The following is a 24,629-nucleotide window of genomic DNA, read 5'->3' on the forward strand; positions in this document are numbered from 1 at the left end:
TTAGCCGGGAGCTGGATTGGAAGGGGAGCAGCCAGCCGGGACTCGACCGGGATGCCAGGGCCGCAGGTGGCGGCTTAGCCCGCTGAGCCCTGACGCCGGCCACGGCCAGGGCTGAAGTGTGCGTGAGGTGGGGGAGCACCCATCCCTGAGTCACAGGTGGAGAAGCTGAGAGAGGCCCAGAGTCCTACCACCCCTTGCCTGAGGTTGCCTGCAGGTGAGCAGAGGATCTGACAGCCCGACGGCTGCCTGCCGACGGCTGAGCAGGTCCCAGGGCCAAACCGCGTCCTGCCCCATGGCCTCCTCTGGCTCTTCTCACTCCAAGTAGCTGGGAGCCCCAGGCCCCTTGCACTGGCCTGCCCAAGCGTCTCTGGGCTACCCTGTGGGCTCCCTGCTTCTTCCCTTCAACCCCTCCTAGAAATGCAGAGCGACTTCCCCCAGCTGGGCCAAAGCTCCTCTTTGCCTGGGGCAGGACCCCTGCCCTCCCCCCCACTCCCCAGGGGAGAGCTGAGAAGGACCCTCCCCCATCTCCTGCCATCCACCTCTTGCCAAGACTCCCCCTTGGCCTCAACTTGCCCACTCCTGGGGAATAAAACCCTTGGCTTTGTTTCTTTAAACTGATCATCAATTTCCCTTTTATGAAAATTAACACCGGATCGGAAATGTCTTAAAAAATACATCAAGGTGAGGCAAGTAGCTTTTTGAGATCAATCCTGGGCACGCACAGGTTTGGGGCGGACTTCCCCAAACCTGGGCCGGGGAAGCCAGCGGCGGGCAGGCAGCAAATGTGCAGCTCCGGGCGCACCTGCCTCCCCCTGCGCCTGCCCAGGAAGGCGGCGCCCACGGGTCCTCCCCGCCCCCAGTTCTCCCCCCACACTCTCCCTCCCCCGCCCCCCACCCCGTCCTCTCCCGCACCGCTGTCTCCTGCAGGTACTTCACTTAATTTTGTTTAGAAATTTGAAGAGGAAGTGAGAGTGCCGCATGATTATAGCCTTTATTTAAAGGTTTGATTTAGGTTTCTCTCTGTTCTTATATCAAAGATAAAGTGGAAGTGGTGGTACCATGTTCAGGTAATGAGATTTTATATTAAAAAGAATAAATTAAGCTCATAAAACCGTAGGTGGAGGACCGGGCGGGGCTGGCGCGCTCTCGGAGGGAGCGCACGCCTGTGTGTAACGAGGAGCCGGCTTGGGGCTTGGGCTGTTAAATCAAGGGCAGCCTTTCTCCCCATTCTCTTTGGAAATTTTCTTCCTAGGAAGTTTTAGGGATGAGATTCCAGGGAGTCAGAGACAACCGCGCCATCCTTTGCTTTACTACTTTGTAGCTGTGTGGCCGCGGGCAAGTGGCTTAACCTCTCTGATCCTCCTTTGCCCCATTGCATGAGTGCCCCCACCTGAGCCACTGCAGTGGTGCTACGAGCCCGCGGGTGGACTTGCAGGGGGGGCGGCTCGCTACGATCACTGTCTAAGCTACAGCTTTCCTGTCTGTCTCATGCCGCTACCCACCTAGCAGAGCCATCACAACGCGCAAATGGAATCAGAAAGCAAAGCTCTTAGTGCAAAAAACCCCGAAACTGTTGTATTTGTATAGTGATTGCTGCTCATTCGGACCAGGCCCTGGGTAGAATTTTCCCGTCTCTGTCCAGAGGGGGCCGAATCCTGGGTCAGGTGCGGTTCCAGTGAGGAACCGCAGCCTTCCGCTGCCCTCTCTCCACCCACCCCTTCCTTCCTCGTGAGCAATAACACAAAACACAAAGAACAGGAATCAAATAAAGACTCAGACCCCGAGCCGTCTGTGGTCATTTTAAAACCGATCCTTTTTGAAAAGCCGGGTGACATTTTCCTTTAACGCCTGATTTTTTTTTAATGCTGGCTGCATTTTTTAAGCACCCGGCCGGCTTGTAACTAGCCGAGGCAGTACAGTAGCTGTGCCGACTGTACCATTTGATCATTAATTTATCACAGTTCTAGTAGTTTGTCTGACAGGTGATAGCACTTTCATCTAATGAGCCCACAGCCAGGGAGGGGGCATGGGAGCCCAGGCTGGCCGGGCTGCGGGCTGAGGGCCACGCACAAGGCGCCAGGACCCACCACTGGAGGCCTGGAAACTGGCCGTGCATGGGGCTGGGGTCCCGCCACAGTAGATGGGGCATGGCCGGTCCCGTCGGTGGGTCAAGGGCAAGAGGAAGCGGTAGGTGAAACCTGCGTGGGCCGGTGAGGTACCCCTGGCTCACCCCAGCTAGGAGGGGTCAGGCTGCAGTGACCACGCCATGTCCATCCTCCAAACGCAGAGGCTTCCGGCATGGAGCGGCATCTTCCCTCCTGCACCTTGTCCCCGTGGTCCAGGGCTCCGGTCTGCATGTGGTTGGAGCGTGTCCGTCCTGTGTCCCTCCCGCTCCGGCTCACGTGTTGAAATCGAATCTTCATTACGGGGAGGAAGAGGAGGAAACTTAATCCAACCACATTTATGGGGGCCAGTGAGGATTAGCTGAGACCACCATGGGGGAGCCCCAGGGATCATCCAATAGCTGGTGGCTATTTCTGGAAGAAGGGGAGAGAGACCAGAGGAGACGCGGGTGTCCACAGTCCCCGCCTGTGGCCAGCGGCTGCCCCGGGCCACTCCAGGACTCTGCCCATCAAAGGCCCCCTCCGCTTGCAGACAGAATGTACCTCATTGTGGCCGGCGCCATGGCTCACTAGGCTAATCCTCTGCCTGCGGCGCCGGCACACCGGGTTCTAGTCCCAGTCCGGGCGCTGGATTCTGTCCTGGTTGCTCCTCTTCCAGTCCAGCTCTCTGCTGTGGCCCGGGAGTGCAGTGGAGGATGGCCCAAGTGCTTGGGCCGTGCACCTGCATGGGAGACCAGGAGGAAGCACCTGGCTCCTGGCTTCAGATTGTCACAGCGCACCGGCCGCAACATGCTAGCTGTAGCAGCCACTTGGGGGGTGAACCAACAGAAAAAGGAAGACCTTTCTCTGTGTCTCTCTCTCACTAACTTTGTCAAAAAAAGAAAAAAAAAATGTACCTCTTTGCTTGACAAAGGAGCCTGCCTCAGCTATGTGGTCAGAGTCATGGTCACCAGGCCAGCACGAGGGCCGGGGTCCACTCACCCAGTGGAGGGGACCCCAGGACAAAGCTTCTGTTCCCCGCAGCACGTCACTGTCACTCACCTTCCCCTGGCCAAAGCCACTCGGGTGGCCAAGCACCAGTTCAAATGGACACAGAAGCTCGATTCTTCCGTGGGCTCCCAGACGAGGAAACCGAGCAGCCCTGATGAGTACCGTGGCCATAGCGCCTACTGGCGAGAAGGAGCCCCTTGGGCTCCCCGGTGTATCCTGGGTCCCTGAGCCACTTTCTCCCTGCCTGGCCCCCACTCTCATCGCAGCTGCCATCATGCCTCAGCCTGATCGCCTGTCCTCCTGCCCACAGCCATGGAAGCCTCGTGTGGGCCCTGGGCTTGGAGCCACTTTCTTTTCTTTTTCTTTTCTTTTTTTTTTGAAGATCTATTTTATTTATTTGAAAGACAGAGTTACAGAGAGAAATAGAGACAGAGAGAGAGGTTTTCCATCCACTGGTTCTCTCCCCAGATGGTTGCAAAGGCTGGAGCTGTGTCAATCCGAAGCCAGAAGACAGGAGCCAGGAGCTTCCTCTGGGTCTCCCACATGGATGCAGGGCCCAGGGACGTGGGCTATCTTCCACTGCTTTCCCAGGTCATAGCAGAGAGCTGGATGGGAAGAGAAACAGCTGGGACTAGAACCAGCACCCATATGGGATGCTGGCACCTCAGGCCAGGGCTTTAACCTGCTGTGCCACAGCACTGGCCCCGGAGCCACTTTCTTGAACATTTCCATATCCCCTTCTAAGGCCAGGAACCGGCTCAGGCCAGCAGTGTCCCCAGTAACCGAGTCCAGACAGGGAATCGGGCTCCAGACGCCGTCTCCCGCCTCCGAGGTGTTCTCCAGCCTCTGCCCCTGCCTGTCACGCACGAGTGAGCCCACAACCCCCTAAGGAGCTCCCGGACTTGTGCCTGCGGGATTCCCCTGGGGTGGGGACCATCTGGCCTGTGGGCCATATATGGCCCACAAAACCGTTTGCCAAGGCAACCACAGGCAGGACTTAGAATCCAATGTATCTGTAGCAGGCTGGTTTTGAAAGTGATAACTTTGTATGGCATGTGAACAATGTTTTATATATATATTGAATATAAATATTCAAATGGCCTTTGGCAGAGAAAAAGTCCCCTCCGCTGGGATGGGCTGGCCACAGTTCTCAGTGAGAAGCCTGGTGAGCCGACCCCTCACGCCTGCCACGTGAGTGCAGGCCACGGGACGGGGCTGACTCATTGACCTGGGGTGACATACAGCCAGGGCCCATGAACTATGTCTGCTCAGGACCGTGCACACCCTGAGGGGCCCGCTCCCTCTTTTCACCGAGGACCATGTACCCAGCAGCAGAGACTTAAATCCTCCTGTGTTTCCCAACACACTGGGAAGAAACTTCCAGCATCTTAGAGTGGCCTACTAGGCCATGCCCCATTGGCTGTCACCATGCTGCTCTGCACACCCACCCAGAAGCACCTTGCAGTCTGCACCATCCCCCACACCCCCAACTACACTGACATCTCCATCTAGGGCTGGGGCCGGAGTGTGTGTGGCTTGAAGGCTCCCCCCGCCCCAGGTGATTCTGTGTGTAGGGCTGCACCGTGTGCCTTCTGCCCCTCTCGTCTTGGACCTCGTCCCTCTCTTCCACATTTCTTATGCTCCCCCACCCTCCAAGATGTCAGGTTCTACCCTGTGTCCCCAGGACATTTGCACTTGTTGTTACTTCTGCCCAGACATTAGCTTTCCTGGAACCTTGGCATGGGTTCCTCTTTCTTGCCGTCCAGCTCTGGGTTCAAATGCTACTCACACAAAGATGCTCTCCTGAACTTCTAACGAGGCATTACCCCTCCCCACGCCCATCATTTTCAGGGGTGCATTGACCACTCTTCTCGGTTATTTATGTGGGGTCATTTGTCATGGAGCGTGTGTTTTCCCCAGTAGAATGTGCTTCGTGAGGGCAGGTGCTGAGTTAGCCCTGTCCCTACTGCACGCTGCACGTCCTCAAAGCCCGACCTCTTGCTCCAGAAGCAGCCACAGAGTGCAGATGTCAAAACAAATATTTACGCAGTCTTGTCCTGAGGCTGCTTACCTGTGTTGATTATTTTGAGCGTTTACTTCTGGGAAAAGGTTTGTCTCTCTTGAACAACCGGTGACCGTGGATTTCCTTTGAACAGGTAATTGTCCAGATTGTGTAACACCAGAATAATAAATTTAGCTCTGAGCTTCCTGGGATCCAAGGCAAAAAGGGTCAGATTAACCACAGAAACTATGTTGGTCCATGTGGCTGGTATATTTGCCTCTTCCTCCTCCTTCCCCGTGGTCTTTGATTTTCCATGTCTATTTTCACAGCATCTGATTACAAGCTGTCTCAAATCGTTTTTGGAAGCAGGCAGAATATAAATAGCCAGGGAGACAAACAACTGATTCAAGTGCATCATGCCTATTTTATAGACGTCTCGTACAGGCTCCGTCCGGGCAGGTGGGGTGGCTGCTCTGAGGCCAGCACAGCCCAGACAAGAACCCGGCTCCCCCGACTTCCGGGCCGATTCATGCTCCTCGGGGTCCCAGCAGAGGCACTGGACTCTGTGTTGTGTGTCCCCACAGGCTGGGGGTCTCATGGCATTGGGACTTCTGTTAGGGAATCGAAGCCCAGAGAGAGTAGGTCGTGGCCGGAGTCACCCCACAAAGTAGGGGCTGAAGCCTGCAGCCTTCCCGGTCACCACTCACTGTTGGATAGAGGGGTCGGTGGCTCCTGGGGGGTCACTGCACTGGGCAATGAGGCCCCAGCTGAGGCGTTTGCATGTCTGGAAGAGGGGCTGGGAGCCACTCTCTAATTAACGGCTCCGCGGCCATAATTATGTTCCAGTAGAACTGTCACCAGATAGGAGGGGTGGGCAGAAGTGGCCTCCATCGCTGGGCTCCCTCACTGTACCCATCTGACAGGTGCACTCCTAGAACACAGAACCCCCTAGGGAAAGAGGTAATTACGAGCTGGAAGCAGTCCCCAGCTTCTCCGACCGTGGGCACAGAGGCAAGAGGACAATCAGAAGGTAGCAGAAGCAGGAGCTGGGGACCTGGCTTTGCCAATAATATAAAAATAACTCCTGCCAGCTCTCGAATACCTGCTGTGTCCCAGGCACTGTCCCGCACACCTTGCTGTGTCTTGTCACATCCACCCTCTTCGGCAGGTGTCACTGTTTATGTCTTTGCCAGGGGAACCTGGGGCTCAGACTACATCATGTGACCTGTGTTGTCAGAATGACTTCCGTGGTGCTTCCCGGGTGCCAGGGAATGTTCTAGTGCTTCCCGTGAGTCCGCTCACTCCCCAGCAGGATCCTGTTGGCTAGGGTCCGTCATCAGCCCCATTGACAGGTGGACGACTGAAGGGGTGAGGAGGCAGCGGGACTGAGCGGACTCTCTTGGTTATGATGTCCTGGCTCTGTCATTGCTGCCTGAATAACACTGTACAAAAGGAGTGTGTGTTTAGTCCAGCTGCTAAAACTCCAGTTAAGAAGCCCTTGTCCCATAGTCGAGCGCCTGGCTTTGAGCCCTGGCTCGGCTCCTGGTTCCAGCTTCTTGTGAATGTGTACCCAGGGAAGCAGCAGGTGATGGTTCACATAGTTGTGTCCCTGCCACCCATGTGGGAGACCTGGATGGAGTGAGGCCCTGGCTCCTGGCTTCAGCCTGGCCCTGTCTCATTCTGCCCAAGGTCATACCACGGCTAGGCCAGCTTTGGAATGCACACCTTGGTTTTCCTCTTGGCCTGACACATGCTCCCCACAGGACTCCCCACGATGGCTGCCCCAGCGCCAGGTCCTTTTCTTCTCTCTCTGGAACCCTCTGGAACCCCTAGGGATAGTTCCCAGCCTCTCTGGATGACTTTCTGAAGTGAATCTGCCCGGGGACTGATTCCCAGCCCACCTGGTTGGTTTTGCAAGTGAATGTGAAACCAGGCTCTTCCTCTGGTCCCCTAGTTGGCAAGCTGAGGGCCCGAGGCAATGTCACCATCAGATGGTGGCAGCCCAGCCCCAAGCGTCCAGCTGTGGCTACACGGTGCAGGGGGATCCAAGCACAGACAGAGGAGGCGGGCTGAGCTGGGGACCTGGCGAACCTGCACCTGAGTGATTATTTTGAGCAGCTGTGTCCATATCCTAAGCCTGGAAATGGCACCGGTGATGGGAACAGCCCGGCTCCTCCAAGGACTCTCTGCTCCTCTCTGCTTAGCGCACATGCTATAGGCCAGCGTGGTGGCAGAAGATGGATCGATGGGCATCCAGGGCTGCTTGGGCCCATCTCCCCCTGAGCTGCGCCCCCCTCAGAGTCTCCCACCCTCACCTTCCACCCCCAGGTGTAATACACCTGTTAGGGGGATGGAAATGGATGTCCATCTTCTACTTTTTAAAAATTTCTGTTTGCTTTCTTTTGGGTATTTGAAAAGGAGAGAGAGAGAGACAGAGACACACACACACACACAGAGAGAGAGAGAGAGAGCTAGAGACAGAGAGAGAGAGAGAAATCTTCCATACTCTGGCTCATCCCCCAAAAGTCCACAACAGCTGGGCCTGGGCCAGGCCAAAGCCAGGAGCCCAGAATTCAATCTAGGTCTTCCATGCAGGTGGCGAGGACCCAAGCACTTGAGCCATCATGGCTGCCTTCCAGACTGTGCCTTAGCAGGCAGCTGGACACGAGAGCACAGCTGGGACTCAAACCCAGGCACTCTGATGGGGACATAAGCGTCCCGATTGGTGGCCGAACCACCGGGCCAAGCATCTGCCCCGTGGATGTTCTTGCTGAAAATGTCTCCGAAATCCAGCCCTCTTCTCACATCACACCCGGAGCCACGGCGGCTGTCGGCCGAGACCTGCTTGAACGAGCGATGAAGAATAATTCATACCGGCTTCTCGTTAGCACACAGCTGCTGTGATTCGCACGTGGGGCCCTGCACCGCGGTCCTGAAGGCGTTTCTGCCCCACGCAGTCCTGGGTGCAGGCTTCCTTCTGCAAGTTCACTTTCAAGTGCGGGAGAGGCAACTGCAGCCCAGGCTGCCTCTCCGGGACGCCGGCCCGGTGCTGCAGTCCCGAGCTGGCATGGGTTCAAATGCACCTGGTTCTACTCTCACCTGACCGTCACTGTCTAAACCACAGTGACAACACTGGAGCCCGTGACACAGGGAGCTCTGCGATATACCAGCGGCTTGCGGTCCGGGATGACTGTCTGCTTTTTCATTAGCTAATTTATTTTTCATTGTATTTGAAAGAGAGAGCAGCCGGCGCTGTGGCTCACTTGGCTAATCCTCTGCCTGCGGCGCCGGAATCCCATATGGGCCCCGGATTCTAGTCCCAGTTGCTCCTCTTCCAGTCCAGCTCTCTGCTGTGGCCCGGGAAGGCAGTGGAGGATGGCCCAAGTGCTTGGGCACCTGCACCCGCATGGGAGACCAGGAAGAAGCACCTGGCTCCTGGCTTCGGATCGGCGTAGCTCCAGCTGTAGTGGCCATTTGGGGGGTGAACCAATGGAAGGAAGACCTTTCTCTCTGTCTCTCTGTCTCATTGTCTGTAACTCTACCTGTCAAACAAATAAATAAAAAAATCTTAAAAAAAAAAGAGAGATAGAAAGAGAGAACAAGCGCTGTTTCCATCAATTTCTGGGTCCCTCCACAAATGCCTGCAACAGCCAGGTCTCGGCCAGGCCACAGCCAGGAGCCCAGAACCTCATCAGAGTCTCTCAGGTGGGTGGCAGCGATGCTGGTTCTTGAGCCACCGTTTGCTGCCTCCCAGGGTGCGCACCAGCAGGCAGCTGGGCGGGAAGCAGAGTGGGGATTGGCACCCACACCTTCTGTGACTCAACTGCTGTGCCAAATGCCTGTCCCAGCTGGGAGGGGTTCTGAATCACCCACCCAGGGGATGTGTGCAACGCCTGGAGTCATTTTTGGTTGTCACAACTGGAGTGCAGGTGCTACCGGCATCCAGCGGTAGGGGCCAGAGAGGCTGCCACACCCCCTATAATGCAGAGGGCAGCCATCACCCCCCAACAAGGAGTTCTCAGCCTTAAATTTAACAGTGCCCACGTGGAGAAAGCCTGGGCCACACTGGTATGGACAAGGTGAACCCCGTTGCTCTTTGCTTGCTGGTTACGAAAGCCGCTGAGCTCAGGTTCCTGTGAAGAAGAGATGTGTAAACCCGCCAGGCCATGTTCAAGTTCCACGCGGAAGGCCCCGTCACGGTCTTCATATCCAGGCACCGCCAATCTGAGAGGCTGGTTTGGGCTTTTACGGATTTATTGATTTACTTGCTTTAGAGCAGAAGAGAGAAGTGTTGCGTATACTCGCTGCCTCCGTCCAGCACACAGTCTCATTGTCAACACTCCCTGCCTGAGTGGCAGGTCTGTTACAGGTGACCCATCGCCAACATGCAAAGCCCATGGTTTACGTTAGGGCTCACCCTTGGTGTGGCATGTACAATGGCATGTCCCCCGTGATGGCACCCTGCAGAGGGTTTTCCCTTTCCCAGAGATCCCTGGCGGCTCTCCTGTCCAGTCTTCCGGCCCTTCTACACCGCCCCCAAAGCCGGCCACCACTGATCTTTCCATTGTTTCTGTAGCGTGGCCTTTTCCGGAGTGTCATAGAGTTGGAATTTGCACAGTTTGAGGAGGGGAGGCAAATTTGTTCCCTGTTCCATGTGCCTGGGGATGGCAAATCGCCCATGTTTTTATGTTGATTCATTCAACCTAAGCCATTGGCAAGTATTCCTTGAAAAGGCTAAAAATAGAACCACCCGATGATTCAGCAATTTCACTTTTGGGTGCATGGATCCACCGCAAAGAACTTGAAGCCAGGGTCATGGAGGTATTAGCACCCGCATGTTCACAGCGGCGTTATCCACAGAACCCAGAGGCAGAGGCGACCCCAGAGGCTGCTGGTGGAGAAAGGGACAAGCACCCTGCGGTGTAGACACACAGCGGGGCAGCCTCCAGCCTCCAGCCTGCAGGGCGGAGCCTCTGCCACAGGCCACAACACGGCAGAATCCTGGGACAGTTTGCTAAGAGAACTAAGCCAGTGCCCCCAAGACAAAACATGAGGCGACTTCAACAGGTCCCTGGAAAATGGGTAAAAGATGAGGTTTTTTTGTGCAAAAATGCTTGAAATCCATGCATTTTTCCCCTATAATCTACATTTTTCATGAATTTGCTGAAACTGGCTTGTACTATAGGACTCTGCTTCCATGAGACCCCTGGAGAGAAACTCAGAGAGACACTCAAACGCAGTGGGGGTCCCGGGGGGGCGCAGTGCGGAGGAAGCGGCATGAGGAAGTTCTGGCAGTGCTCTGAAGTGGCTGACAGGCACACTCCACAATGGTTACGTGGTGAAGTTTGTGCCGTATCTACTTTACCAAAAGGTGCTGGCCGGTAGGAGCCTGGCCGGGACACGCAAGGACCTAGCAGATTCGCAAAGGGCTCTGGGGACACAGGAAATGGTCCAGTGAGCAGGACTGGGCACCACTCCTGGCTCAGAGCCATGGGATGTACCGAGGGAAGGGCCACGTGTCTCAGGGGCCCTGGGAGCTGGAGAGAAGAGCAGTGCAGGTGGCGAGAGATCTGGAAGCTGTGAGCGCCCCCTTTCCAAGCTCCCGAGCGGGGGGGGGGGGCATTCTTCCTTCCTCCCCCTGGACTGCAAGCTCCACCAGGGTATGCAATGGGCACTGCAAGGCTGGCTCACCCGCCGTCCCCGGAGCCTGGGACAGCGACTTAGACACAACTCACGCTCACGTGTGTGATGGGTGAACCGATCCTGCCCGCTGCGACCGGGCTGGTTCTCCGGAAGCCGTCTCTGACTGCGTCAGCCTCCCTTCCATTTCTTCCAGGGGCAGCTGATGTGATGAGGGTGGGGTGACAGTGCTGGAGAAAAGACACTTTATTCCAGCCCCCCAGCCTGCTGCCGTCAGACTCTGAGCCCCTGATGTGCAGGAGGGAGGTGGCTGGCGGAGTGCGATGGCGGTGGCTCAGCCAGGGACAGGCTGCCAGGGCCTAGCCTGCTCCGGAACCCGTGGTCTGGGGCAGGGGACTGGAAGAACCTAGGGAAGGGGGTGCTGGTGGCCCCGTGCGCGGGCTGTGGGGCAGTTATCGAGGTGAATGGGGAGTGGGATGACTTCTCCCCGTTTGTGCAGAGGGCTGGGTGTGGGTGTGGGGCTAACGTTTTAACAAAAGATTTGCTTACCCTGTTTTTAGAAAAGCAGAGATTCACGCACACACGCACACATGCACACACACAGAGATATCTTTCAGCATCCCCTGGTTCACTCCCAAATGGCCACACAGCCAGTTCTGGGCCAGGCCTAACCCAGGAGCCAAGATCTCCATCCTGGTCTCCCACAGTGGTGTAGGGGACCAAGCGTTTGGGCCATCTTCTGCTGCCTTCCCAGGCATGTTAGCAGTGAGCTGGATTGGAAGTGGAGCAGCCAGGACTCGAAGTGGTGCTCTGATACAGGATTAAGGTGTTCTGATATGGGTTTAACACACTGTGCACAACCCAGGCCCTTGGGGCTGGTCAGACGATGGGCACGCACCATGATCTGAAGTCATCTGAGCCACACTGACTGTGTGACTGAGGGTACTTCAGAAAGTTCATGGACAATGACTATCAGGAAAAGGTATGTGGGGCCGGCACTGTGGCTTAGCGGGTAAAGCCACCACCTGCAGTGCTGGCATCCCATATGGGCACCGGTTCAAGACCTGGCTGCTCCACTTCCAGTCCAGCTCTCTGCTATGGCCTGGGAAAGCAGTAGAAGATGGCCCAAGTGCTTGGGCCCCTGCACTCGCTTGGGAGACCCAGAAGAAGCTCCTGGCTACTGACTCCAGATTGGCACAGCTCCAGCCATTTTGGCCATCTTGGGAGTGAACCAGAGGATGGAAGACCTCTCTCTCTCTCTCTCTCTCTCTCTCTCTCTCTCCCCCTGTGCCTTTCTGTAACTCTGCCTTTCAAATAAATAAATCTTAAAAAAGAAAAAACTATGCATGCATTTCAAAATTGCATAGTTAGTTTGTAGCAAGCTAACCTTATTTTTAAATTCTGGTTCCCCACAAGCTCTTTACTTTTTTATTTTATTTTTGACAGGCAGAGTGGACAGTGAGAGAGAGAGACAGAGAGAAAGGTCTTCCTTTGCCGTTGGTTCACCCTCCAATGGCCGCTGCGGCCGGCACATCGTGCTGATCCGAAGCCAGGAGCCAGGTGCTTCTCCTGGTCTCCCACGCGGGTGCAGGGCCCAAGCATTTGGGCCATCCTCCACTGCACTCTCGGGCCACGGCAGAGAGCTGGCCTGGAAGAGGGGCAACCGGGACAGAATCTGGTGCCCCGACCGGGACTAGAACCCGGTGTGCCTGCACCGCAGGCGGAGGATTAGCCTAGTGAGCCACGGCACCGGCCCCCACAAGCTCTTTAAAGTATCCTCAGATACGGCTGTCTGCTTTGCAGACCTGAAAACTGAGGCTTGGGAGGCTTGGGACTTGCCTCCAGTCCAGAGGCGGCAGTGTTGGGGTAGAGGCCCCGTCTGAGCTGGGAGTGCCAGAGGAGGTGAGAGAGCCTGAGGAAGAGCAGGGGCTGCCTTGTGCAGTGGGTAGGGGCCGACGGACCCCCACCCCAACCACTCCTGGCCATGAAGGTGGGGGAGGGGTCACAGCGGGCTGCAGGTGGGGGATTAGCTTTACAACTGTTGGTGAGTGGGCATGGCTTAGCCTCCCTCCTCCCAGCCCCCACCCCATCCTCCTAGCACTTGGGAGGCCAGGCCTTGGTGGGCCTCTGGCACCCCAGTGCCTCCTCTCCAGAGACCGCGAGAGTGTTTGAGCCCAGTTACAGAAAGTGGCTGGGTCAGTTGTTACCATATGTGATCTGAGTGTCTTTGCTTGGGCTCGACCTAGAATGTGGGCACAGCCACCTCTGCCCAGGACGGGTGAGCAAGTGGACCAAGGGCTCGGTGACCTTGAGCTGACCCTGAAGGTCAAGGGAGTGTTCTGTGACCTTGATCCATGGTTGGCCTCCTTGATGGTCTTTCTCTCCAGGACCTGAACCAGGCTAGGGCATGGCAGTGACAGGGGTCCTGGGCCGGAGACCCTGCTCCCAGCTTGGGCCATCCCATCTCCTCCCTCCGGGTTCTGGGCCTGCACAGCAAGGACCAAGCCCCAGTCTGCTCAAACTCCCCCGGGGCACTGGGCCGGGGGAAGAAAACCTGAGCTTCTGTGAAGACGGGGCTGACCACGCCTTTGCTGAATGGACAATTCAGCTCCTTGGTAATGATGCCACTCCCGGAAGGGCACTTCTGCAGCTCTCCTGTGGAGTGGAAGGTGCCAAGGGCAGGGTGGAGGGCGGCCGTGTGTGAGGCCAGAGGGGCAGAGCCCATACGGGATGCTGATGCTGCAGATGGCCGTTTCACCTGCTACGTCACAGTGCCGGCTCCTCACTTTGGATCTCTTTGAGAACTCGGACAAGTTGCCCACGCCTGTCAAAGCCCAGCAGGTGCAGCAGTGGGAGGCAGATAGTGGTGTGCCAGCCCCCTCTGGGTGAGGCAGGCTCACAGAGAAAAGCAGGCAACCAGCGTGGCACAGGGTCTGCTACTCCACGACTCTGACTTCCAAGGTGGCCTACAACTTGTCCCAGGGTCGTTACAACCTGGGAGACACTGAAGTGGACCGAGTGGCACGGGTTCACCAGAGCATTCTTGCATTCTGCCTTCCCCCAGGACGGCCCTTCCAAGGTAGGTCCTGTGACCACGTCCTCTCCTTTGTCTGCACTAGCACCGCACGATAGAGTGGAATGTGGGCCACATATGTGCAGCAATTTAAGCTTTCTGGTAGCCACAGTCGAGAAAAGCAAAATAAAATGGGTGAAATGAACAATAACCCTTATTTAACTCAGCATGTCCAGAATATTGTCATTTCAACTTAAAGAGAGCTCAAAAACATTATGAGCCATTTCGCGTGTTTCATATTAAATCTTCCAAGTCCAATGTCTATTGTATAATTGTTCATCTCATTTTGAGCCACTGTGTTTTGGAATCTCCATAACCATGGGTGACGGGGGGCTATCCCAGATAGCAAGGTCCTAAACCATCCGCTTCCTTGTTGCTGAGGGACTTTGGGCAAATAACCCTGCTCTCTGGGCTGCCACCACCCCGTCTGTACAGTCAGGGCCTTAAGCCACAGCAGGGTAGCAAATCTCTGCTTTCACTGCCTTTCTCTCCTTTCTGTATTTGTGGCAGACATCAATAATGGATAGCCAAGTGCTCTTGCCAATCTTACTGAGTCTGGACCTAGACTATGCTTCTCCTTACTCCCGCAGACATGAGCACATGATGGCAGCAGGCAAACCAAGTGAAGCCTCGTTGTCACATTGAGCCCAAAGGTTCTCAGTGGGCTCGTGGCTTTCTGACTCGCGAGGGCCTGGAGCCTGGGTGTCTGCCGCTCTCTCTCTTTCACGTCTACAAAGCCGGCTCTCACTTCTGCACAGACCGGAGAGAGCTGCCTCCTGTTTACCCCGTCTATTTCAGATGCCCCCTTTTCACCTCGCTTGTGCATTACCAGGGTGTTAAATTCCCAGGCACTGGCCAGGCCCGGAGATGGGCAGGGGACAGGTGTGTGAGGTCCGTTCTGAACCATCACGCAGGCATCTTCTTCCATTGAACCAAGCTTGTGCCAGGGCCTCCAGGCCACCAGGGCAGGCACAGAGCATGAGTCTCTGGTCAGAAAGTTCTAGGAGGGCAGCACCAGAGACCAGCACTTGTGGCACGGGAGCAGCTCTCACCTGTGCTGCCTCAGTTTCCCAGAAGCGTGGCGCCACAAGCTTTCCCACGTCTTCGGTTAACTGACGGCTGCCCGTCTATGTGTACAACATTTTGTTACATAAATCTTCTCATAGGCGTAACCTCTCATGTAGCAAACTCTGACGATGACTGCACCTGCTCCAGGTGACTGTGAATATTGCTTCCTGTTCTGTCCTTGGACACCCTGAGCGGGGGGGGGGGGGGGTGGGGTGTGACGCCCACTGCAACAGGGAGATTGTTTGTCCTCCCACTGCGTGTCCCCCGGGGTGTCTGCTTGTCCAAGAGCCCTGCCTGTGTTTCTGAGTGTGCCCCACTTGCTTGCGTGTCCGGACATGGGCTGCCACTTCCACTTCCGGACCAGCAAGCGCTCGCCCACTCTAATCTGTCGCTTCTTCAGAGCTGGAGACCACGTCGCCATCTCCGCGAGCGTGAGAATCCTTTGCGAAGTAGGAGTGCTGGAGCCCTAGGTGGGCCCCGTGTTTCTAGACTCTTCTGTCGGGAAACCTGGGTGGTGAAGGCAACAGCGGCACCCAGTTGCCGTCTGCACTGCTGAGATTGTCAGATGGATTACCTGATCCTAGTGCCATACGTTTCAACGTGCAGGTGTCTCCTAGGTGTTTCATGTATGCTTTCAGATTCACTGTTAAGCTACTGGCCTGTAGTAGGTGCACAGTAAATACCCCTGTGGCTTCACAGGGCTCGTTTTGGTTAAGATTGATTTATTTATCCGAAAGAGTTACTGAGAGAAAGGAGGAAAAGGGAGGGGGGGAGATGGAGACAGAGAGAGAGAGTGCACGAGAGAGCTTCTATTCATTGGTTCACTCCCCAGATGGCCACAAAAGCTGGTTCTGTTGAAGCCAGGAGCCTGGAACTCTGTCTGGGTCTCCTACGGAGTGGCAGAGGCACAGGCACCTGGACCATCTCCCACTGCTTTCCCCAGTGCATTAGCAGGGAGCTGGGTCGGAGGCGGAGCAGTGGGGACCCGACTCCCTCTCCTACTGGACGCCGGTGTATCATTTTCTAGTTTCCAAAACAGCATAGATGAATTTCAATTGAGCGCCCACGCACTTAAGACTAAGGTTTAATTCTAGTTACACAAGGAACAGACACAGACACACATATTACAGCTTAGAAGTAGGTCCCCTTTGACCTGTGTCCCCCAGTCCTGGGCCCCTCCTCCATTTCCTGGCGGTAACCTCTGCTATGGTGCTGTGATACATTCTTCCAGACCTGATTCGGTGCGGGTCCTTGTGTGGGCACAGACTTCTGGAAATGTACCATCTTGTTCTGTTTTGATTGATACAAATAGACAGAAAGCTCCTCTTCCTTTCCCACCAGCTGTGTGTCTTCACACTGGCCCCTTGTGAGGACACAGAGAGCCAGACTGTTTTTGTCAGCGGCAGCCATGCCAGGGCAAGGCTGTGGTTGAGGGAGACGTTCCCCACCCGATGGACATTTAGGCTGTTGCTGATTTTTGCGCTTTTGTAGATCAGGTGACTGTGCCCTCTCGGATCATACCTTGTGAGTGCTTCTTGGAGCAACCACGCGGAAGCTGAATTGCTGGGTTACGGGATCTATAGGTATTTCAGAAGCCATTGCCAGGCTGTCCTCCGAGATAGCGTGCCGCCACCAGTCGTGGGCAGTGGGAGCCATTTATCCACACCCTCACCTGCTCCTACCACGGGTGCCACTCCTGCTGATGGTGAGAGAGGCCCCTGCTCTGAGCATGCACGCAGGAGGCCCAGCTCTGTGTCCCACCCCCGGGGGCTGGAGTCTCTGGAGCCACCTGCTGAGGCCTCTGTGGGGTCACATGGAGAAACCTACACAGGCCTGTGCCATTCCTAGATGGTGCTCTGGGTACTGGGACTCTTTTTTAAAGATTTATCTATTTATTTGAAAGTCAGAGTTACAGAGAGGCCAAGCAGAAAGAGAGAGAGAGAAAGAGAGAGAGGGAGAGAGAGAGGGAGAGAGAAGGAGAGAGAGAGAGAGAGAAAGAGAGAGAGAGAGAGAGGTCTTCCATCCACTGGTTCACTCACCAGTCCGAAGCCAAGAGCTAGGAGCTTCTTCCAGATCTCCCACCCGGGCGCTTTACCTGCTACTACTGCAGTGCGGGCCCCTACCTGGGACTCTTAAAGTCTCCACCAGATGGCCCTTCCCAGGCTTGTGTGCTCTCTCCTTTCTGCCTCTGCTGAGCCCACCCCTGATCCTGAGGTGGGGTCGAGGGCAGACTCCGGGGGAGGAGAGGTGGGCTGCAGAGGAGCCCCCACAGTGAGGGTTGGAGTCGGAGAAGTGGGAGGCGGGGAAGCAGTGCAGGCGTGTGGCCCAGCAGCTGACGCTGGCTAAGGTCACCCTCCGCCCCTGCTGGAGAGCCTGGTTTCACACTGGCTCCTCCGCGTCCACTTCCCGCTCCTGCGGCTGCTCACCCTGGCGTGTTCCAGGCGCCGAGTGTGCCACACGCGTGGGTGACCCAGACATGGCCCAGCCAGGAGGGGAGCAAACTCTCTGTCTTTCAAATAAAATTAAAGTAAACAAAGACATTTTTTAAAAGAATGGAGGAGGCCGGTGCCGTGGCTTAACAGGCTAATCCTCTGCCTTGCGGCGCTGGCACACCGGGTTCTAGTCCCGGTTGGGGTGCCGGATTCTGTCACGGTTGCCCCTCTTCCAGGCCAGCTCTCTGCTATGGCCCGGGAAGGCAGTGGAGGATGGCCCAAGTGCTTGGGCCCTGCACCCCATGGGAGACCAGGAGAAGCACCTGGCTCCTGCCTTCGGATCAGCGAGATGCGCCGGCCGCAGCGGCCATTGGAGGGTGAACCAACGGCAAAAAGGAAGACCTTCCTCTCTGTCTCTCTCTCTCACTATCCACTCTGCCTGTCAAAAAATAAATAAATAAAACAAAGAAGGGAGGAGTTTTTGTCCTTGGTTCCTCAAGGGTTCTGGGATGGTCATGGTGTTGTCCATCCTTTGCAATTTGAGTAAAACATTTTCTTTCTTTTTTTAGAAAATTTTTATTTAATAAATATAAATTTCGAAAATACAACTTTTGGGTTATAGCGATTTTTCCCCCTATAACCACCCTCCCACCCACAAACCTTCCCATCTCCTACTCCCTCTCCCATCCCATTCTTCATTAAGATTCATTGAGTAAAACATTTTCTAGCACATTTAATACTCCCAATTCATGGTGTGTGTGTGTATGTTGTATGTGTTTAGTGTGTATTTGCGATGTATATATGTGTATGGTGTATGTGTGTGGAGTGTATGTGCTGTGTGTATGTGTGTGGTGTGTGTGTGGCATGTGTGGTGTATGTGTGTGTGTATGTGTGGTGTGTGTGTTTAGTAGGCACTTGCGGTGTTTATACGTGTGTGGTGTATATGTGTGTGTGGTGTGTATGTGTGGCATGTGTGTGTATGTGTGTATGTATATATGTGGTGTGTGTGGTATATGTGGTGTGTGTGGTATATGTGGTGTGTGTACATGTGTGTGTACGTGTGTGGTATGTGTATGCTGTGTGTGTTATATGTGTGGTTTATGTGTGTATGTGTGGTGCATATGTGGTATATGTGCAACATGTGTGTGGTATATGTATGTGGCATGTGTGGCATGTGTGTGGTATATGTGTGCATGCGTGTGGTACGTGTGTGTGGTGTATGTGTTTAGTGTGTATTTGTAATGTATATATGTGTATGGTGTATAGTGGTGCATGTGTGTGATGTGTGTGGCATGTGTGTTATATGTGTGTAGCATGTATGATGTGTATGTGTAGCATATTTGTGGTACATATTGCAGCATGTGTGTGGTGTAGGTGTGTGGTGTATGTGTGTGGTGTATATGTGTATGGCATGTGTGTGGTGTATGTGTGTGTGGTATGTATGTGTGTGTATGGTATGGATGTGTGTGGTGTATGTGTGTGGTGTATATGTGTATGGCATGTGTGTGGTATGTGTATGTGTGTGGCATATGTGTGGAGTGTGTGTGGTGTATGTGTGTGTATGGTATGTATATGTGGTGTATGTGTGTGGTGTATGGCATGTGTGTAGTGTATGTGTGTGGTGTATATGTGTAGCATGTTTGTGGTATATGTGTGTGACACATGTGTGGTGTGTGTTGTGTGTGTGGTATATGTGTGGTGTGTGTGTGTGTGTGTGTCTTGGGGAGAAGGGCTCAGCTTTCCTTTTCCCATCAAGGTCAAGTAACGTGGCCCGTCTCCTCACCCTCGTGACTGCACATGCTCTGATCCCACGCCTGGCTCCCTCTGAAACCTGCTTCTTCTCACCCCAAGGTCAGGTCCAGGTTCGTTGGTGTGTCTCCCCCCACCCTAATTTCCCACCAATCAGAGTCTGTCCTGGAGGGGCTTCCCTTCCTCTCCTTCTCGGGAGAGCGGGGCCCCCTGTCCTGGGCAGGGCCGCCCCCTGGGGCTCATTGTCAGGGACGTGGAGCACTTCAAACGGGCTCCTTGCCGGCAAGCCCACTCCCCATGGAAATTAAACCCCGGAGCAGGTGCTCTGCTCGGCCGCCCTCCCAGGAGAGCGGGGCAGGGGCTGCCCAGGAGCTGAAGTAAACGGTGGCAAACGCGCCTCGGCGCCGGTTAGCGACAGCTCCCCGAATGTAAAGGGACACGTGGTCACTCCTAATACACTTCCAGGGCAGAGAGCCACATGTCGCTGATGGCAAAGAGCATTGCCGCGGAAACCCAGCTCAAGCCGTCTACTCACATGTCCCGGGGGCACGGAGGCCTCCGCCCTAGGCTCTGGGCAAGGAACCTTCATGGGTCAACCCACGGAAGCCTCCCTATGACCCTACCCTGTGGGACCACTGTACCCAGTTCATGGAAGAGGACACTGAGGCCCAGGACAGAGCTGGAACACAGATGCCGGCCCCTCTGCCATGCCGGCTCGGGCTGCGGGTTTCCCTGGGAGGCTGAGCACACAGGCAGAGGGTCTGGTGGCCCTGGGCAGTCCCAGCACCAGCCACCTAGGGAGGGCAGGGTTGGGCTCCACCTGCCCCCAGGCCTCTGAGTCCCTGCTAGCTGCAGCCCCAGCTGCTGGAGGCCCGGAGCATTGCCCTCCGCCTGGGCCTGCTGCATGGCAAGGATGCCACCTGTGACCTGAGCCTCGAGGAACCCCGGGAAGGGTCTTCAGCTCCTGGCCGCACTGCCTGTGGGCTCCTGGGGGGCTGGCAATGCACAGTGGCCGTCCTGGAGTAGGGCGCGCCCCTGTGGCCGCCTCTTTGATAGAGCGCTGGGTCTGGAGAGGAGCTCTGTCTCTGCCACCTCCGAGTGGATTAATTTGCATTGACAGAAGCCTGGGGGCAGCATGGAAGCTACTGGGCCCCTGCTGGAAACGAGGACGCGTGCCAAGAAGGGAAATGGGCCCTCCTGGCACTCGGCAGAGCAGCTCCCCGGGGCTCCTGGGGGCCGGGCGACAAGGGGCGCGTCTCACAGGGGGGTGGTGGGGGTGCTCTGCAGGCATGGGCACGAATGGTGGGGGGCAGCTCAGAGAGTGAGTTACAAGAGGGGAGAGGGGCTCCCCGAAAGACACAGCCCCTACAGCCGATCTGGGACCGCGTTCACGTATGTCCACAGCTAGGAGAGTAAGAGGCACCCCAGTGGCTCTGGCCTCTGCGTCTGTCACCAGGTACAGTGCCCAAGAGAGCCCGAGGTTGGCAGGGGCGGCAGCGCACGGGCCCTGTGCCTGGGAAATGTTCGGGCAGGCATCTTCCTCTTCCTCGCCTTTGGGAAGAAAGGCCTGCAGGGGTGAAGACGGTCCACGCTGGCAGGAGGAATTCGAACCCAGCTCCTGCGGCCTCGAAGGGTCCCGAGCCAGAGATTCCTCTCTGGTCCACAGGCCGCAGGCCACTGTGTCCCGCCCTGGGTGCTGCACCCACTCTGGGCCCTTTTGAAGGTGGCTATAAGTGGCTCCCGCTGGCGTGTGGTCCTGTCTGGGTGGGTGAGTGAGTGGCTTTTGGGACGAACCGGATGTCAGCCCAGCCCCCGGGGCTATGTTTAGAAAGGTGTCAGCCCCAGGCCGGCTGTCTCGGCCATCACCCAGGAGGTAATCACGAGTGTCCCTAAAACCCCACTGCTGGCCTTGCACTCAGACGCGGGCGGCTGGCTGCTGGGGACACGGCTGTCCCCAGGCAGGGCTGAGGAGCGCGAGGGGCTGGAGAAAGGGGCTGTTGGCGCCCCGTTTCCTCTAAATGCTAGTGAGGGCCTGTGAGCTGACGCTCGTGAAAGAGCCTGCTGGTTCCAGGCACACGCACGCACACACACAGCCACAGATGCTCACCCACACACACTCCCGTGCACACACGTGCACGTCCACACCCCCATGCTCACACACACACACCCTTACGCTCACACAACCATGCACAAATACAATCACACCCACACACAAACACAACCACAACCACACATTCTTCTGTTTTTTTTTTTTTTTTAAGATTTATTTATATGAAAAGCAAGGGCAACAGAGAAAGAGGAAGAGAGAGAGAGAGAGAGAGAGAGAGAGAAAGAGAGAGACATCCATCTGCTGGTTCACTCCTCAAATAGTCATAACGGCCAGGTCTGGGCCAGTCTGAAGCTAGAGCCAAGAACTCCATCCTATGTGGATAACAGGGACCCAGGCACTTGGGCCATCATCCACTGCTTTCCCAGGCGCATTAGCAGGCGCTGGATTGGAAGCAGGCATTCGGTACCAGCATTGTAAGGCTGCTACACCATAATCTTTTTGTTTTTGCCACACATCCTTATAGCATCCATTTCTTTGTAGGTGAGGGAGAGGTGGAGTTTAAAGTGTTTGCCATGTGGTCCTTAGCCTCTTAATTCCTTTACTAAAGTTTCATATTTCTGTATAGTCTTAAGTAGTTCAGAAGCAAGAATAAAAAAAAATACAAAAAATGAAAACGTGCAACAGCCACATCAAGGTATGAGCCACAGCTGAAACTGCTGGAAGTCACGGGTGTGTGACCAGGCACTCCACGTCCCCCTCTTCTCAGACAGTTGTTTATTTATTTATGTGAGAGGCAGACAGACACCCACAGAGAGAGAGAGAGCGAGCTCCCATCTGTTGGTTCACTCCCCAAATGCTCACAACAGCCAGTGCTGGGCCAAGGCCAAAGCCAGGAGTCAGAACTCAATCCAGGTCTCCCACGTGGGTGGCAGGACCCCCGGTGTGGGAGCCATCATCACCACCACCTCCGGGGCCTGTGTCAGCAGGAAGCTGCGGTGAGCGAACCCGGGCTCTCTGATCTGGAAGCTCACTGCCTTACCGCTGAGTCACATGCCTGCCTTTGTCTCTCTGGATGCAAGCCTCAGAATCAAACTTCCCCGCACATCTTTGTTAAAGTGAGTTGCTTGTATGTCTTGAGACTGCACGTTTAATCATTAAAGAGAGAATAAAACTGGCATTGCTTGAAACTATTTTTTAAGCATCTTTAAAAGTTTCTCACTTTCTTCAATTTAATTCACACGGAATAACTGTGCATGATTATGGAGTGAAGTGTGACAACTCAGCCCCTAGATGCAATGCACGGTGGGTAACTCGGGGCTGCTGGCAGCCGTCTCCATGGCTCAGTGTGTGGAGCCTTGGAGCCCCTCTCCTCCAGTTCATCATAAGAGCTTGCAGCAGGCTGGAGACACCCTCCCGAGCTGTAGAGCGCTCGGACGCCTGCCTCTTTGGCTGTGTTTTTTCTGTGTGAATCGGGATTGGCTTCTTCATGGGCATGGGAAGCAAGCACTGAACTGACCCACACGCCGAGGCTGCTGAGCCCCTGCAGGAGGCATTGGAAATGCTTAGTTTCCAATTATGACATTGCCCCTCCCCCCTGCATTGTGGTGGTATTCGAAATACTGCCAACAGGTACAGTCCTGGAAAAGCCCACGGACGACAGACCATAGCCTGGGTGCTGCAGCGGGGTCCCCGTGTCGTTGAGATGCTGGGTTTTCGGGAAAAGGTTCTGGGGCAGAAGGAGGTGAGGGCTTAGGATGGAGAGAGCACTGGGGGTGGTTGTCAATGCATAGCGACCGTGTGGAAATCATGCAGTACGTCGGCAGCTGGCAGTCACATCTGTACTAGCACCTGCACGGGCCCCACCAGCAGGCAGGCATCCATTCCAGGGCCTTGTTTCCTCCTAGATCTCCATTCCTCTGGACGGTCTCTGCCTTTTAGTTAGGGCACAGGGTCCATCAGCATTTAATGACAGGATTGACACGATTGGATTTTGGTCTGCCACTCCATTATTTGTTTTCTTTCTTTCTTTCTTTCTTTCTTTCTTTCTTTCTTTTTTTAATTTTTGACAGGCAGAGTGGACAGTGAGAGAGACAGAGAGAAATGTCTTCCTTTTGCCGTTGGTTCACCCTCCACTGGCCGCCACGGCTGCCGCGCTGCGCCGGCGCACCGCACTGATCCGAAGCCAGGAGCCAGGTGCTTCTCCTGGTCTCCCATGGGGTGCAGGGCCCAAGGACTTGGGCCATCCTCCACTGCACTCCTGGGCCACAGCAGAGAGCTGGCCTGGAAGAGGGGCAACCGGGACAGGATCGGTGCCCCAACCGGGACTAGAACCCGGTGTGCCGGCGCCACTAGGCAGAGGATTAGCCTGTTGAGCCACAGCGCCGGCCTGTTTTCTTTTTGTTTTGTTCAGCTTTGCCTTATGCCTTTTTGGGGGTCATTTGAATATATTTTAAGAATTTGATTTGAAAAAATGTTTATTTGTTTTCATCTATGTGGAAGACAGTGATGGAGAGATAGTCAGATAGACAAACACACACACACACGCACAGACACGCACACACACAGATCTTCTATTTGCTGGTCCACTCCACAGATACCTGCAGCATTTAGGTTTGGACCAAGCTAAAGCCAGGAGCCTGGATCTCCAACCAGGTCTCCCACGTGAGTGGCAGTCATGCTCCTCTGCCTCCCTGGATGTGACAGCAGGAAGCTGGATCAGGAGCTGAGCAGCCAGGACACAAAACCAGCACTCAGATCTTAGCCAAAAGTCCCAGAGCGATAAACCAGCAGGCTGATATGTGACCCAAGAATTCGGTTTTAACTTACGTACTTTTTCCCCTCTTCTTTGGTGCCAGTTACCTCTTTGAATTATACTCTTTTAGTGGTTGCTCGAATGATTTCTGCATACATCCTTGCTGTGGTCTCACTGCTTCTATCCCCAAAATTCAAATGCGGAAATCCTCATGCCCAGAGTGCTAGTATCAGGACTGGGGTCCAGCGGCTTTGGGAAGTGAGTGGGCTGGGACGGGAGCCCCTGTGAAGGGGAGCTCAGAGGGCTGGCTAACTCCTCCCCCTGGGGGGCACGGGGGAAGCACTTCTTACAAACCAGGAGGTACTTCCTCCCCAGACACAGAGGCTAGGAGTGCCTTAATTTTGGATTTCCCACTTCCAGAACTGTGAGAAATGTTTGTTGTCTGTAAACCGCTGGCTTATGGTGTTTTGCTGTCACATCCCAACAGGACCGGGCCAACCCTGCAGTCCTCATGGCACACTGGGGGCCGATTGCTGTCTCGTGACCACACGACATGAAACGTGGAGGCCTCGCAGCCACAGAGGTCACGTGACTGCCACCGGATCACCATCTCCATGCACCCCAGCGCTGTAGCTGCTACACCTGCTACATCCACATGTGTCACGTCGCACACCTCACACAGCAATGGCAGTGGTTTTTGCTGTAGACAGCTCTAGGTATGTTAAAGAAATGAAGAGGCAAAGTGGCCTT

Source organism: Lepus europaeus, chromosome 19, assembly GCF_033115175.1.
Source record: "Lepus europaeus isolate LE1 chromosome 19, mLepTim1.pri, whole genome shotgun sequence".
In the NCBI taxonomy this organism is placed as follows: Eukaryota; Metazoa; Chordata; class Mammalia; order Lagomorpha; family Leporidae; genus Lepus; species Lepus europaeus.